Source organism: Oncorhynchus keta, chromosome 34, assembly GCF_023373465.1.
Source record: "Oncorhynchus keta strain PuntledgeMale-10-30-2019 chromosome 34, Oket_V2, whole genome shotgun sequence".
Classification (NCBI taxonomy): domain Eukaryota; kingdom Metazoa; phylum Chordata; class Actinopteri; order Salmoniformes; family Salmonidae; genus Oncorhynchus; species Oncorhynchus keta.
This window is the reverse complement of record NC_068454.1, coordinates 46,094,830-46,111,683: the sequence shown is the minus strand read 5'-3', so window position 1 is coordinate 46,111,683 and position 16,854 is coordinate 46,094,830. Positions and strand designations below refer to the sequence as shown.

The 16,854-nt window shown below is 43.3% G+C and overlaps 1 pseudogene; it reads right to left on the bottom strand.

The window, feature by feature from the left end:
- Positions 1–5,394: 5,394 nt before the first annotated feature.
- On the bottom strand, positions 5,395–14,465 carry LOC127914895 (uncharacterized protein K02A2.6-like; annotated as a pseudogene).
- Between the last annotated feature and the right edge of the window lie 2,389 nt (positions 14,466–16,854).

Here is a 16,854-nt window from a genome sequence, read left to right as displayed (position 1 = left end):
TCATCCCCCTCCTCAAAGTGGGGGACACTCTTGAACCAAATTGCTGGAGACCTATATCTATCCTACCCTGCCTTTCTAAGGTCTTCAAAAGCCAAGTCAAGAAACAGATGACCGACCATTTCCAATCCCACCATACCTTCTCCACTATGCAATCTGGTTTCAGAGCTGGTCACGGCTGCACCTCAGCCACGCTCAAGGTCCTAAATGATAACTTAACCTGTTGCGACGAGCAATCCCGTATCCAGGAGCGTAATTATAGCCTCAAGCTCATTACCATAACGCAACGTTAACTATTCACGAAAATCGCAAATGAAATGAAATAAATATATTGGCTCACAAGCTTAGCCTTTTGTTAACAACACTGTCATCTCCGATTTTCAAAAAATGCTTTTAAACCATAGCTACACAAGCATTTGTGTAAGGGTATTGATAGCTAGCATAGCATTAAGCCTGGCATTCAGCAGGCAACATTTTCACAAAAACAAGAAAAGCATTCAAATAAAATCATTTACCTTTGAAGAACTTCGGATGTTTTCAATGAGGAGACTCTGTTAGATAGCAAATGTTCAGTTTTTCCAAAAAGATTATTTGTGTAGGAGAAATCGCTCCGTTTTGTTCATCACGTTTGGCTAAGAAGAAAAACTGAAAATTCAGTCATTACAACGCAAACTTTTTTCCAAATTAACTCCATAATATCGACAGAAACATGGCAAACGTTGTTTAGAACCAATCCTCAAGGTGTTTTTTCACATATCTATTCGATGATAAGTCACTCGTGGCAGTTTGGTTTCTCCTCTGTTCAAAATGGAAAAATGCACGCACCTGGAGATTACGCAATAGTTTCGACGGAGGACACCGAGTGGACACCTGGTAAATGTAGTCTCTTATGGTCAATTTTCCAATGATATGCCTACAAATACGTCACAATGCTGCAAACACCTTGGGGAAACGACAAAAAGTGTAGGCTCATTCCTTGCGCATTCACAGTCATATAAGGAGACATTGGAACACAAAAATCTGGCTCACTTCCTGTATGAAATTTCCTCTTGGTTTCGCCTGTAGCATTAGTTCTGTGGCACTCACAGACAATATCTTTGCAGTTTTGGAAACGTCAGAGTGTTTTCTTTCCAAGGCTGTCAATTATATGCATAGCCGAGCATCTTTTCATGACAAAATATCTTGTACAGGAACGTTTTTCATCCAAAAATGAAATACTGCCCCCAGAGGTTCAAGAGGTTAAACACCATCCATAAGAAACAATACTGTGCAGCTGTATTAATTGACCTGTCCAAGGCTTTCGACTCTGTCAATCACCACATGCTCATCGGCAGACTCAACAGCCTTGGTTTCTCAAATGATTGCCTCGCCTGGTTCACCAACTACTTCTCTAATAGAGTTCAGTGTGTCAAATCGGAGGGCCTGTTGTCCGGACCTCTGGCAGTCTCTATGGGGGTGCCACAGGGTTAATTTCTTGGACAGACTCTCTTCTAGGGTATACATCAATGATGTCGCTCTTGCTGCTGGTGAGTCTCTGATCCACCTCTACGCAGACGACACCATTCTGTATACTTCTGGCCCTTCTTTGGACACTGTGTTAACCTCTTGAAACTAGGGGGCACTATTTTCATTTTTGAAAAACAATGTTCCCAAAGTAAACAGGCTATTTCTCAGGACCAAATGCTATAAGATGCATATAATTGACAGCTTAGGATAGAAAACACTCTAAAGTTTCCAAAACTGTAAAAATATTGTCTGAGTATAACATAACTGATATTGCAGGCGAAAGCCTGAGAAAAATCCAATCAGGAAGTGACTCTTATTTTTGAAACCTCTGTGTTCCTGTGCATCCCTATTCAGCATTGAAAGGGATATCAACCAGATTCCTTTTTTCTATGGCTTCCCTAATGTGTCTACAGACACTAGACATAGTTTCAGGCTTTTATTTTGAAAAATGAGCGTGAACGACAACATTGCGTCAGTGGTCAGGTGGTGGCTCTCAGAGTGATTTGTGCGTAATAGACAAAGGTGGCCATTGTTCCTCCCGCTCCTACTGAAAAGCCAATTGTCCCGGTTGATGTATTATCGAATACTATAATGTCAAACTTTTTTCAAAATTTGCTTCATAATATCGACAGAAACGCGGCAAACGTTGTTTAGGATAAGAGCGTCTGCTAAATGACTTAAATGTAAATGTAAACATACAGTGCCTTGCGAAAGTATTCGGCCCCCTTGAACTTTGCAACCTTTTGCCACATTTCAGGCTTCAAACATAAAGATATAAAACTGTATTTTTTTGTGAAGAATCAACAACAAGTGGGACACAACCATGACGTGGAACGACATTTATTGGATATTTCAAACTTTTTTAACAAATCAAAATTGTGCGTGCAAATGGCTTACTTGCCATAAGCACCAGCTGTCAGAGCAGCTCACAGATTCCTGCACCTGTAGATAGCCAATCTATAATTTAGCCCAAACAACCTCTCCCCCTACTGTATTTATTTATTTGTTTTGCTCCTTTGCACCCCATTATTTCTATCTCTACTTTGCACATTCTTCCACTGCAAATCTACCATTCCAGTGTTTTACTTGCTATATTGTATTTACTGTTATATTGACTGTTTGTTTCACTCCATATGTAACTGTGTTGTGTGTTGAATTGCTTTGCTTCATCTTGGCCAGGTCGCAATTGTAAATTAGAACTTTTTCTCAACTTGCCTACCTGGTTGAGGGGAAATCTTTTTTTTTGAAACATCTAGACTTAGTTTCCTCTATTGTAATCGCTCCTCATTCACCCCAGCTGCCAAACAAACCCTGATTCAGAGGACCATGCTACCTATGCTAGATTTCGGAGATGTAATTTGTAGATCGGCAGGAAAGGGTGCTCTTAAGCGACTATGTGTTCTTTACCACCAATGCTCCTTATTGGACACAATGGTCCTCTGTATACCTGCCACAAGACCCACTGGTTTATCGTTCTGCCAGTCACATTTTGTTGTACGTCCCCAAAGCACACACATCCCTTGGTCACTCTTCTTTTCAATTCACTGCAGATAGCGACTGGAACGAGCTCCAAAAAAACTCAAACTGGACCGTTTTATCTCCATCTCTAAATTCAAAGACTCAATCATGGACACTTAAACACTTGTGGCTGCTTCTTGTGATGCATCGTTGTCTCTTCCTTCTTGCCCTTTTGTGCTGTTGTGTGTGCCAAATAATGTTTGTACCATGTTTTCTGCTGCTACCATGTTGTGCCGTTGCCATGTTGCTACCATGTTCTGTGTTGTCAAAGTGTTGCTGCCATGCTGTGTTGTCTTAAGTCTATTTAGTGTTGTGGAGTCTCTTGTCAGGATGTGTGTTTTGTCCTATATTTTATTTTTAATCCCAGCCCCCATCCCCACAGGCTGCCTTTTGGTAAGCTACACTGTAGAATAATATTGAAGACATCAAAGCTATGAAATAACACAAGGAACCATGTAGTAACCAAAAAAGTGCTAAAAGTAGCCACTTTGCCTTGATGACAGCTTTGCAAACTTTTGGCATTCTCTCAATAAGCTTCATTATATAGTCACTGTTACGAATCCCTTTTGGCCCCACAGTCTAGGGGGGGATGGTAATGAAACCCGTAACAACTCATGCAAATTAATATTGTGACAAAGTAAAAGTGAGAACGAAATAACCACGACAACTGAAATCTACCGTCAAACTCATGGTTTATTGTAAAACACACGGTAATGGGGGGAGCAGGAAAAGGGGCTGAGCTGGACCCAAGGAAAGAAACAAAAAGTCTTCAAAAACACCCCTAAGCTAGACTAGCCTACTTTAACAATAACTAACTAACCAAAAATAGTGGGTGGTCCGCCTAGTTTTAACTAGTTTATTTAACAAAGTCTACCTACGGGTACTGTATGCCCATGGGCAACTTGTCTTGGTTTCCCCTTTTCCCACCAGCAAACAAACAAACACCATAACCAAAACAATACTCACAGGTGATGAAAAAGTGCTATGGAGGTGCTCAAACAAAAGAGAGAGGTTAATACACAAAGAGAGAGTGAAACACAGAGACCTACAGACATGGCATTTACAGAGAGATTGAGCTCTTGAGGAAACAACTTATGGGGTTTTTAAACCAAGGGAAAGGAACTGTGATTGGGTAGGAAACAGGAGGAGGTGTGTCTTCTGATTGATGATTGATTGTTGACTGATTAGGGAGTGATGATTTTCACCTGTGAGGGGAGAAGGAGAGAAAAGAACACAGGATACACACACACAGTATACCTGTATCCGTAACAGTCACCATTTAGAAGAAGAGACTTGCTTGGGCCAAGATTCATGAGCAATGGACATTAGATCTGTGGAAATCAGTCCTTTGGCCTGATGAGTCCAAATTTGAGATTTTTTTGTTCCAACCGCCGTGTCTTTGTGAGACGCAGAGTAGGTGAATGGATGATCTTTGCATGCCTGGTTCCCACTGTGAAGCATGGAGGAGAAGGTGTGAAGGTGTGGGGTTGCTTTGCTGGTGCCACTGACAGTGATTTATGTATGATTCAAGGCACTCTTAAATTGTTATGGCTGCAATTCCACTAACGGCATAAGTGTCATCAACAAATGCTGAATAGCATAGCGCTACATTCAATAAATATTACAAACATTTATATTCATGAAATCACAAATGCAATATAGGAAAACACAGTTTAGCCTTTTGTTAATCCACCTGTCGTGTCAGATTTTGAAATTATGTTTTACAGCGAAAGCAATCCAAGCGTTTGTGTAAATTTATCGATCACACGACAAAACATTAAGTACACTTAGCATAAGGAAGCTTGGTCACGGAAATCAGAAAAGCAATCAAATTAATCGTTTACCTTTGATGATCTTCGGATGTTTTCACTCACGAGACTCCCAGTTACACAACAAATGTTCCGTTTGTTCCATAAAGATTGTTTTTCTTCCAAAATACCTCCGTTTGTTTGTTACGTTATGTTCAGAAATTCACAGGAAAGAGCGGTCACGACAACGCAGACGAAAATTCCAAATAGTTTCCATAATGTCCACAGAAACATGTCAAACATTTTTTATAATCAACCCTCAGGTTGTTTCTAAAATATATAATCGATAATATATCAACCGCAAATGTCTTTCACAGTAGGAGGGGGAAAAGCAATACCTATCCAAACTCTGTTGCGCGAGCAAAACTCATGTGACCACTTGATGCGATGTTATCGTTGTGGCTCATTTTTCAAAATAAAAGCCTGAAACTATGTCTGAAGACTGATGACACCTCGAGGAAGCGATAGGAAAATTAATCTGGTTCATATCCCTTTAAATCCAGCAAAGGGAGGCTATGGAACATGGAGTTTTGAAAATAGAAGCCACTTCCTGTTTTGATTTTCCTCAGGGTTTCACCTGCAATATAATGCGATATGTTATACTCACAGACAATATTTTGAGAGTTTTGGAAACTTTACAGTGTTTTATATCCAATACTAATCATAATATGCATATATTAGCAACTGAGACTGAGGAGTTGGCTGTTTACAATGGGCACCTTTTCATCCAAGCTACTCAATACTGCCCCTGGTACTGTTTGTTGAACTTTTCAACTATGCACATTTTTGCAATTCTTATAATAAAATATTTTTAAAGAAAATCTGCAGTCGTTCTTCCTATAGAATTTCTACCACAATATGCCATCCATTCTGGTTTGCGTTTCGTGGGACTATCATTTGATTTTCAACAGGACAATGATCCAACACACCTCCAGGCTTTGTAATGGTTATTTGTGATGGAATGCTGCATCTGATGACCTGGTCTCCAAAAATTAGATGGTTTGGGGTGAATTGGACCACAGAGTGAAGGAAAAGCAGCCAACAAGTGCTCAACATATGTGGGAACTCCTTCATGACTGTTGGAAAAGCATTCCAGGTGAAGCTGGTTGAGATAATTCCAGGTGAAGATGGTTGAGAGAATGCCAAGAGTGTACAAGGTTGTCAATCAGGGTGGCTACTTTGAAGAATCTAAAATATAAAATACATTTTGATTTGTTTAACACTTTATTGGTTACTACAATATTCTATATGTGTTATTTCATAGTTTGGATGTCTTCACTATTATTCTACAATTTAGAAAATCACTCTGATAATCTATGGTCACCGTAACAATTTCTTGATAGCCGCAAACCACTGGACATGCTAAGAGATGAGTTTGTATTGGTCTGCCATGTAGTATGCTTTTGTCTATAATGTGGTCAGTACATGTAGGTAATCCTTTCTAACAGAGATTTATTTAAAGATATCACGTAATAGAACTGCATAAGTGTCACTCCCATTTTTGGAGGACCGAGTTTTGACATCAGTGGAATTAGAGTATGATAGGTAAGGAGCGCGCCGCCACCAGCCTCGAGTGCGACCCGGAGGGCGAGGCGCCGGGCGATCCGGGTGGAGGCGGTGGAAGTTTCTCAGGAGAGAAGGATCCAAAATGTCCCCCACCGGTACCCAGCACCTCTCCTCTGAACCGTACCCCACCCAGTCTACGAGGTACTGTAGGCCCCTCACCCGGCGACTCAAATCCAGAATGCCACGTACTGTGTACGCTGGGGACCCCTCGATGTCCAGAGGGGGCGGAGGGACCTCAGGCACCTCACCTTCCTGAAGGGGACCAGCCACCACCGGCCTGAGGAGAGACACATGAAACAAGGGGTTAATACGATAATACCTAGGAATTTGTAACATGTAACACACCTCATTTATTCTCCTCAGGACTTTAAATGGCCCCACACACTGCGGTCTAGCTTCCGGCAGGGCAGGTGGAGGGGCAGGTTTCAGGTCGAGAGCCAGACCCGGTCCCCCGGTGCGAACACGGGGGCCTTACTGTGGTGCCGGACAGCGCACCTCTTCTGCCGTTCCCCCCGCCAGTCTCAGCGACTCCCAGACGGCTTTCCAGGTGTCCTTGGATCACTGTACCCATTCCTCTACCGCAGGAGCCTCGGTCTGGCTCTGATGCCATAGGGCCAGGACCGGCTGGTATCCCAACACACACTCAAAAGGGGACATGTTCATTGAGTGGCGGAGGGAGTTCTGAGCGAGCTCAGCCCAAGGAACATACCTCGCCTATTCACCAGGCCTGTCCCGGCAATATGACCTCAGAAACCTGCCCACATCCTGGTTTACGCGCTCCACCTGCCCATTACTCTTGGGGTGAAAACCCGAGATCAAGCTGACCGAGACCCCCAGTCTCTCCATAAACGCCCTCCAAACTCTGGATGTGAATTGGGGGCCCCGATCAGAAATTATGTCCTCAGGCACCCCATAGTACCGGCATTCTGCAGGGCCGTAGGGAGACTGGGCAATGTAATGAGACGGCAGGACTTAGAAAACCGATACACAATGACCAGGATCGTAGTACTTCCCTGGGACGGGGGAAGGTCGGTAAGAAAGTACACGGCCGTTGTGGAACGGGGAGGGGCTGTAACTTCCTTCTAGGCAAGTGTCGAGGAGCCTTGCTCTGAGCGCACACAAGGCAGGAGGAGACATAAAATCTCACGTCCTTAGCCAACGTGGGCCACCAGTATCACCCTCTAAGACTCCACACTGTCCTCTCGAAGCCAAGATGACCCGAGGAGGGTAGAGTATGAGCCCAACGGATTAGTTTATCACGGAACCCCCTCTGCATTTACTGAGCCCCTGCTGGACACTGAGAGGGGGGCGGCTCTAACCGTGAGGCCCTCTCTATTTCCGCGTCCACGTCCCACACTACCGGTGCCACGAGACATGAAGGTGGAATGATGGGAGTCGGCTCAAAGGACCGCTCCTCGGTATCATAGAGGCGGGACAGCGCGTCGGCTTTGGTGTTTTGGGAGACTGGCTGGTACGAGATGGTGAAACGAAACCGAGTAAAAAACATGGCCCATCTAGCCTGACGCGGTCTCCTCGCTGCCTGAATATACTCGAGATTACGATGGTCAGTCCGATGGAGGAAAGGGTGCGGGATTCTGTCACGCGGGACTAGGTGGGTGAGGAAGAAATCAGGCGCAGAGAGTTCCACAGGGAAAAGGTGCACTTTAATGAGGCACAAAACAACAAGCCCACAACACAGGGCGCGGACAATAATATGGACCACCCAAAACACGGGGTGCCAGGTCCAGAACACAAACACCTCTAATGAAAGCACACACGTAACACAAAATCAATCCCGCACAAAACAAGGGCGGGTACACACACTTTACATAAGGAAGCCCATCAAGCACATACAACAGGACACAGGTGAAACCAATTAGACAAAACAGACAACGAAAAAGGGATCGGTGGCGGCTAGTAGGCTGGTGACGACAACCGCCGAGCACCGCCCAAACAGGCAGGGGAGCCAACTTCGGCGGAAGTCGTGACACTAGGATAGAAAAAACTCTAATGTTTCCAAAACTGTCAAAATATTGACTGTGGGTATAACATAACTGATATTGCATGCGAAACCCAGAGGAAAACCCACTCAGAAGTGCTGTTTTTCCTGAAAGCTCTCTGTTCCATAGCCTGCCTTCACTCCATTTAAAGGGATATCAACCAGATTCATTTTCCAATGGCTTCCCCATGGTGTGAAAAGTCTTTAGGCATAGTTTCAGGCTTTTATTTTGAAAAAAGATCACATCGCATCAGTGGATGGCTGGGTGCCAGCAGCTTTTTGCATACGCAACAGCTCGGAGCAGACATTTCCTCTCTCTCTCCTATTGAAGAAGCTACAGTCCCTGTTGAAATAGTATCAATTATATATTGTAAAAACAACCTGAGGATTGATTATAAAAAACGTTTGACATGTTTCTACGAACTTTACGGATACTATTTGAATTTTCGTCTGCCCGGTCTTCTCAAGCCTGTGGATTTCTGAACGTAACATCTTAACCAAATGGAGGTATTTTGGATATAAAAATTATCTTCATGGAACAAAAGGAAAATGTATTGTGTAACTGGGAGTCTCGTGAGTGCAAACTTCCGAAGATCATCAAAGGTAAGCGATTCATCTTACTGCTTTTCTGACTTTCGTGACCAATCCACTTGTCTGATAGCTGTTTGTAATATTTTGTCTACTGAGAGAGATGTCCTAACATAAACGCTTGGTATGCTTTCGCCGAAAAGCTTTATTGAAATCTGACACGCCAGGATTAACAACAAGCTAAGCTGTGTTTTGCTATATTGCACTTGTGATTTCATGAAAATTCTATATTTTTAGTAATTTAATTTGAATTTGGCGTTCTGCAATTCAGCGGATGTTGACGAAAATTATCCCTGTAACGAGATGGGTGCATCAAGAAGTTAATTCTAACTGCACTGTCTGATTTACAGTAGGATTTACAGCGAAAGCATGCCATGCGATTGTTTGAGGACTGCACCCCACATCAACATATTTTTCCACCGGCACAGGTTTCATAAATTCACAAATAGTGATTAAATATTCACTTACTTTTTGAAAATATTCCTCCTATCTGTCATCCAAAGGGTCCCAGCTATAACATGCAGTGTCATTTTGTTAAATTAAATCCTTCTTTATATCCCAAAAAGTCTGTTTAGTTAGCGCAATCAATTTGAGTGATACACTCATTCAACATGCAGAGAAAGGAATCCAAAAAGCTAATGCTAAACTTTGTTAAAACAAGTCAAAATACGTTTATATTTATTCCTCAGATACCATAAAATGAAATCAAAATGCAATATTTCTTACGGAAAGAATTTGCATGTGTTTACCTGGATTTCCAAGTCTGTCCCTGTTCTAAAAATCATTATTCTTCCTTGTTTTGGAAGAAACAAGCCAGAAACCCTGAACAAAGACTACTGACACCCAGTGGAAGCCATATGAATTGCATACTGGGAGCAAGATTACATTTTTTCCCTGTACGTTCCATTGGAAGAGTATGGACTCTCAAAAAAATATATTCCAGTTGGTTTTTCTTTGGATTCCTTCCTTCCATATCTATGGTGTTATAGTCTCTTACAATATTTAAACATTTCTACAAACTTCAGAGTGTTTTCTTTCCAATGGTACCAATTATATGCATATCCTGGCGTCAGGTCCTGAGCAACAGGCAGTTTACTTTGGGCACGCAAATCAGGTGGAAATTGAGAAAAATAGACCCTAGCCTGAAGAAGTTTTAATATAGTAATGACTAGGGGTGTGCCGAGTAGTTGGATAAAATGAGTATCGTAATGGATATGGGCAATTTTCTGGATATGATTATGTTCCGACAATTTTTTGTAATTATCCATGATTGGAAAAAAAGTTATTTTGGGGTGCCAGCAAGAATCTTTCTAATGTCAGTCAGAGTTTGTCAAGAACTAACTGTGCTGTCTTTGAGTCAATCAAGTGTGAGATTCTACATGGTCTAAATAACTCAACTGGATAGTTTGGCTGTCTGTAAAAAGAAGGGCAGGCTGAACATTTATCATGCTACTCTGACTGGATAGACTGAAGCTGTATTTCTCCATCCTCTTGCTTCATAAATTTAACCGATCACTTTTCATTGCATGTTTTCAGTCCCAACTTTTAGATTGCTGCTGCCTGCTACTGTGATAAATCACATGGCGAGGCCCTTTGCTATCAAGCTATCAAATGTGTATAATATGATACGCTCATGAGCATTCTGACTGAGTGACAGCAAACTTGCCTGCTTCCTGCAAGTAGAGGACAAACACACACACCCCTCTGTCCGTTGCTCCAAATCTACAAAAAAAATTTGCAGTGAGAACATGCAGGGAGGTATTTTGCCAACATCTATTTAGGCATATTAAAACACTTCCGTTTTTTCTGATCATGAGTATCATCGGATCAGAGTATCAACTGTCAATTTACGGGTACGATTATGAATATGGCCATGTCGGCACACCCGTAGTAAGGACTATATACCGTGGCAGAGCCAGGATGAAATTCCCCTTTAAAGTTGCACTATGTAGAAATCACTCCGCCATTTCCTGGTTGCTAAAACTCATAGTTCGCTTAATTTCAGTTTATGTGACAAAATAAGATGGTACAATGATTCTCTACTCTATACTATCTAAACCACTGTGAGACATATTTCCCATAAACAAAAATAATGTAGTTTCATCTGTTTGAAGCTGGTGTACAAAACCGAATGTAAAAGGTGCAAAAACAAAACTTAATGCTGATTTTTACAGTCTTTGGTATAACTCGGCTGGGGATTGAATACCCAACTGTCCAATCTCAAGTCGGACACTCGATCCACAACGCCACTGAGTAAGTCGGGACAGGGACCTCATCTATTACAGAATGACAACCCAAATTTCCTAATCCACCTGTAGTGTCTTAACACTTAGTACTTATTTATGTAATAAGAAAGACTCTGAATACAAGCAATTGAACTGGAGCTTCACATTTACTCAAACAGGTTAGTACCAGAATAACATAGAACAATACTGCGCATGACCAAGGGCGCTTCATCCTTAAAGGGGACATCAGTAATTATTAACAGAACATAACATTCCTTCTCTTATACAATCAGAGTTACTTTTACCAAACCACAACTGAAACATTACCCAGAACTTGTTGTAGTTATTTTGCATCTTTTATTTTGAACTTGAACAGTTAGTTTTTGTTTGTTTGTTTATAAGTCTAGTCTGTCTGGTGGACGGTGCCTTCGTTCTGGGTAGCGCCTCAGATTGTCTGGAGGCTCCTGAACATCCTCAGTGTGTGCTTGTTCCATTATAGCGTCTGCTATAGCAGCACCTTCATCAACACGCTCCCTTCTTTCAGCCTGGGGTCTCTCTACTGCCCCACCGTCCTCTACAGTTCCTTGTGTGTCACTCTCGGGAGCTCTCTGTGCCTGTTCTCTCTCGATTGTTGTGCTGTTTTCCGTGGAATGCATTTGGTTAATGTGACGCCGCCACATTATGTCTGGGCTCACTTGAACCTGGTAAGTTCTGGGTCCCGTTTGTGTGTGTCCTCTTGTCCATTTCCCTCCTCTTCTGTAGTCTCGCACCATCACTTCCTGTCCTGTTTGGAGACGGCGCTCCCGGCCACCGGAGAGCATCTTGGCTTGTTTGTTCAGCACTTCATTACGCCTGTTTGGCTTCATGATGTCCAGCTGTGTGCGGAGAGGCCTCCCGAACATCAGTGCGGCTGGGCTTTCATTTGTTGTGGCATGTGGGGTGTTTCGGTAGGAGGCCAGGAACTTGGCCAGTTTTGTTTGCAAAGTCTCTTCGTCTCGTTTTGCTGCACGGAGTCCTTGCTTTAGGGTTTGCACAAAGCGTTCTGCCAGCCCATTGGTGGCAGGGTGGTACGGAGCTGAAGTTGAGTGTTTGATTCCATTTACTGACATGAATCTTGTAAACTCGTCACTTACAAAAGCTTGCGCGTTGTCACTTACCAGCTGCAGTGGCAAACCGGAGCGTGCAAACGTTGTTCTGAGACACTCTATCGTCTGAGCTGAGGTGGAGGAGTCAGTGCAAAACACCTCTGGCCATTTGGAATGGGCATCAACTATAACCAGAAACATGTGCTTTTCAAAGGGACCAGCGTAGTCCACATGAATTCTCTGCCATGGCTCTGTGGGCCATTCCCATGGGTGGACTGGGACAGGAGCAGGCATGTTCAGGGTTTCCAAACATCCACTACAGTTCTTTGCCATATTTTCTATCTGTTGGTCCAGACCTGGCCAACAGAAGTGGCTCCTTGCGAGCAGCTTCATTTTGACAATTCCAACATGACCTTCATGTAGTTGCTGCAAGACTCGATGTTGGCATTTCTGGGGTATCATGACTCTCATTCCCCACATCAAACATCCTTGGTACGTTGTAATTTCGTTTCTCCGCTGGAAATACGGAGTCAGCTCCTTTCTGCCAGTAGCTGGCCATCCTGACATGGTGTAGGTGTACACTTTTGACAAGGTCACATCTTTCCTTGTCTCATGTTTGATAACTGTGCTTGTGACCGGTAGTGCCTCGAGCTGAGCGGTATGGAACATGTCCACTGCATCCACCCTCCTTTGCCTTTCTCTTGTACATGGCAGTCTGGATAATCCATCTGCATTTGTGTGGAGGGATGACGGCTTAAACTCAATGTCATACATATGACTGGCAAGGAACAGGGCGTATCGCTGTAACCTGGCTGCTGTCATTGCCGGAATGCCTTTCTTTGGACTGAAAATGGAAAGCAACGGCTGGTGATCTGTAACCAGTGTGAAACGCTTGCCATATAGGTATGCGTGGAATTTCTTGACGCCCCACACTAGTGCCAGTGCTTCTTTGTCGATTTGTGAGTAGTTTTCTCTGCATCATTCAATGTTCGTGACGCAAATGCAACTGGCCTCTCTGACCCATCTTTCAGTGTGTGTGAAAGGACTGCCCCTAATCCATAAGGGGACGCATCACAAGCCAACTTCACTGGCATTTCAGGGTCGTAATGCATCAGGACCTGTTCAGATGTTATGAGCCGTTTTGCCTCCAGAAATGCATTTTCACATTGCTCTGTCCACCGCCATGTCCTATTCTTTTCCAGGAGCTGATTTAGAGGCTGGAGTACTGCTGAAAGGTTTGGGAGGAATCTTCTGTAGTAATTGATCAGTCCCGTGAAAGATCTCACTTCTGTGATATTTTGTGGTCGTGGTGCCTGTACCACTGCCTCAATTTTGTCCTGTGTTTTGTGCAATCCATTACAGTCAATCTCATGTCCACAGAAGACAATCTTGTCTTTGAAGAACTCACACTTCTTTAAGTTTGCCTGTAGACCATACTCTTTCAGTCTTTTCAGGACCTCTTCAGGTTAGCCAGGTGCTCTTTGTCTGTGCATCCTGTTATGATCATGTCATCCAGGATACACTGGGTTCCTGGGATTCCTTGCAAAATCTGGTCAATAGTTCGTTGCCAAATGGCTGGGGCTGATGCAATGCCAAACACCAGGCGGTTATACATGTATAGACCTTTGTGTGTGTTTATTGTCAGGTACTGTTTGGAACTCTCTTCAACCGGTAGCTGCAGGTAAGCCTGTTTCAGATCGATTTTACTGAAGTGTTTCCCACCAGCTAGTGCAGCAAAGATGTCATCCAGGCGTGGTAGGGGGTATTGGTCCACATGCAACATTGGATTCACAGTTACCTTGAAGTCCCCACACATTCTAACAGACCCGTCTTTCTTCACAATAGGAACTATGGGTGTGGCCCATTCGCTTCTGTCCACTTTCGTCAGGATCCCTGTATCCTGCAAGCGATCGATTTCCGCTTCCACCTTTGGTCTCAGGGAGTATGGAACAGATCTGGCTTTGCAGAATTTTGGGGTTGCATCATCTCTTAGTACAAGTTTTGCTGTGAAGCCTTTTACTGTTCCCATCTGATCACTGAAAACTGTGTTGTATTTATTCCGCAAGTGTTCCAGTGTTTGGTCTGTGCCTTTCTCTTTGGACTGGAACGTGTGGAGCATTTTCAAGTCACACCAATTCAGCTTTATTTTTGAAAGCCATTCCCTGCCAAATAATGGGGGCCAGTTCCAGGCACCACATACAGCTGTAACTGCTGTGTTTGCCCCCCATAATGCACTCTGACCTGCAACGCCCCCATTGGGCTCAATCTCTCTCCTGAGTATGTCTTCAGCAACACATTTGTGTTCTTCAGCTTGATAGCCTTAAAGTGCTCATTGTAGACAGTAGTGGAAATTATAGACACTGCAGATCCTGTGTCCAGCTCCATTTTGAGGGGTTTGCCTTCGATATCTGGTGTCACCCATATTATGCTACTGCTGGGAGAAGTCACTGTGTTTAACTCCATTGTACCAATTAATCGTTCATCTGAATCACTGCCACTGTTCTCTGCTAGTGCATTCACAGACCCTTTAATTTTCTCAGTTTTCCTGTTGTGACTGGCTTTGCATGCTCTTTGAATGTGCCCCCTTCTACTGCATTTGTGACAAATTTCGTCTTTGAAACGGCAGTCCTCTGTTCTGTGACCATCTCTGTCACACCTGTTGCATTTTTCGGCCACACGGGGGCGTTGTCGACTGCGTGAAAACTTGTGCAGGGAAATTTGTGACAGGTCGGTACTTATGTTACTTTGCAACTCAAAAGTATCTTTAGTCGCGATTTCCATAGCCACAGCAATTTCAACAGCCTTTGCAAACGTGAGCTCTGATTCTGTGAGCAAACGTTTTTGAATGTGTTCATGTTTCAGTCCACAAACAAATCTATCCCTTAATGTGTCATTTAGGTTCTCTCCCAACTGGCAATGTTCAGACAGTTTCTTCAACACTGCTACATATGTACTAACACCCTCCCTCTCATTCTGATCTCTCTTGTGGAAACGAAAACGTTCCGCGATGAGGAGTGGTTTAGGTGATAGGTGATTTTGCAATATCTCCACAATCTCTGTGAATGTTTTATTTGAGGGCTTCAGAGGGGCAGTCAGATCTCTTAGCAAACTGTATGTTTTTGGGCCAATTAAACTCAACAACGCTGGCACTCTCTTGTTATCAGCAATGTCGTTTGCAATGAAGTACTGTTCCAGTCGTTCAATGTAAGTTGCCCAGTTTTCTTGCGTGTCATCAAACACATCTATTTTCCCGATGCTAGCCATTCTCTTTACCTCCGGCTCCACGGGTCTTTGATCTGCCGCCTCGTTCTCGTCAGCTCTCCCCTCGTCCTCACTGCTTGCTAGCTGTTGTGCTAAAGGGTCAAAATCTTCCTCTCTTCCTACGAACTCCATCTGTATTCGTTATGCACACTGCAGGTAATCATCCTCGTCGCCATTGTAGTGTCTTAACACTTAGTACTTATTTATGTAATAAGAAAGACTCTGAATACAAGCAATTGAACTGGAGCTTCACATTTACTCAAACAGGTTAGTACCAGAATAACATAGAACAATACTGCGCATGACCAAGGGCGCTTCATCCTTAAAGGGGACATCAGTAATTAACAGAACATAACACCACCAACTTCCATTTTTTATCATGTCGTAACTAGAGGATACTGTCAATGACTTCGAAGACATTAACTGTCATATCTGCATGGCCATGGACACTGTCATTAGCAGGACATTAATTGTCCAGAGTGAGAAGTGTAACAGATGTATATGTACTCTCCATGCGTTGTGTTTTCTCAATATTAATCACTTCGGCCAGTGGTCCCAGTTGAGCATTTATTTCTGTTGTTAATTGGGAAACAGCACGTTAGTTGTGCAGGGCTGAACGGTATTGATGGCTGTCGATGGCAAAATCTGTAGCATGAAGACAACTGTGTTAGCAGTGGCTTATGTGACCATTACATCGGTGTATGCTAGCTAACACACTTATTTACAGCAATCATATGCCAAAGCACATCCCATAAAGCCCCTCAATCCCTAACAGGTACCATATACCCACACATGTATAAATCAGTAATGTACAGCAAACGTGTACACATTGTAAAATAGAAAACAGTATTCAGAATGTGACCTACCCCTTGCATCACATTTTCATACTGGGGAGACCTGACGTTCGCGATCTCCCCCTATCTGCAAGTGGGGCCAATCACAACACACCTTATTGTCATCAGAGTTGAACTAACCAATAAGAATGCTTGAACATTAAATACACATTTCTTTAGAGGCAAGTGGAAACATAACCAACCCTGTTACAGATGCACCCGGGGGTCTGAAATTACAAGTAGCGTCCAAGACACCCCCAGCTTTTCTACCTGTTTTGTTGACTTTATCCATCTTCCCCTCCTGCCTCCTCCCTCCCCCTTCGCTCTTTCTTAAAATCTCTCTCTCTCCCTTTTCCAATATTTACGTCTTTCTCATATCTGGTTCCATAATCCTTCCCAGCAGAGACACACACACACACACACACACACACACACACACACACACACACACACACACACACACACACA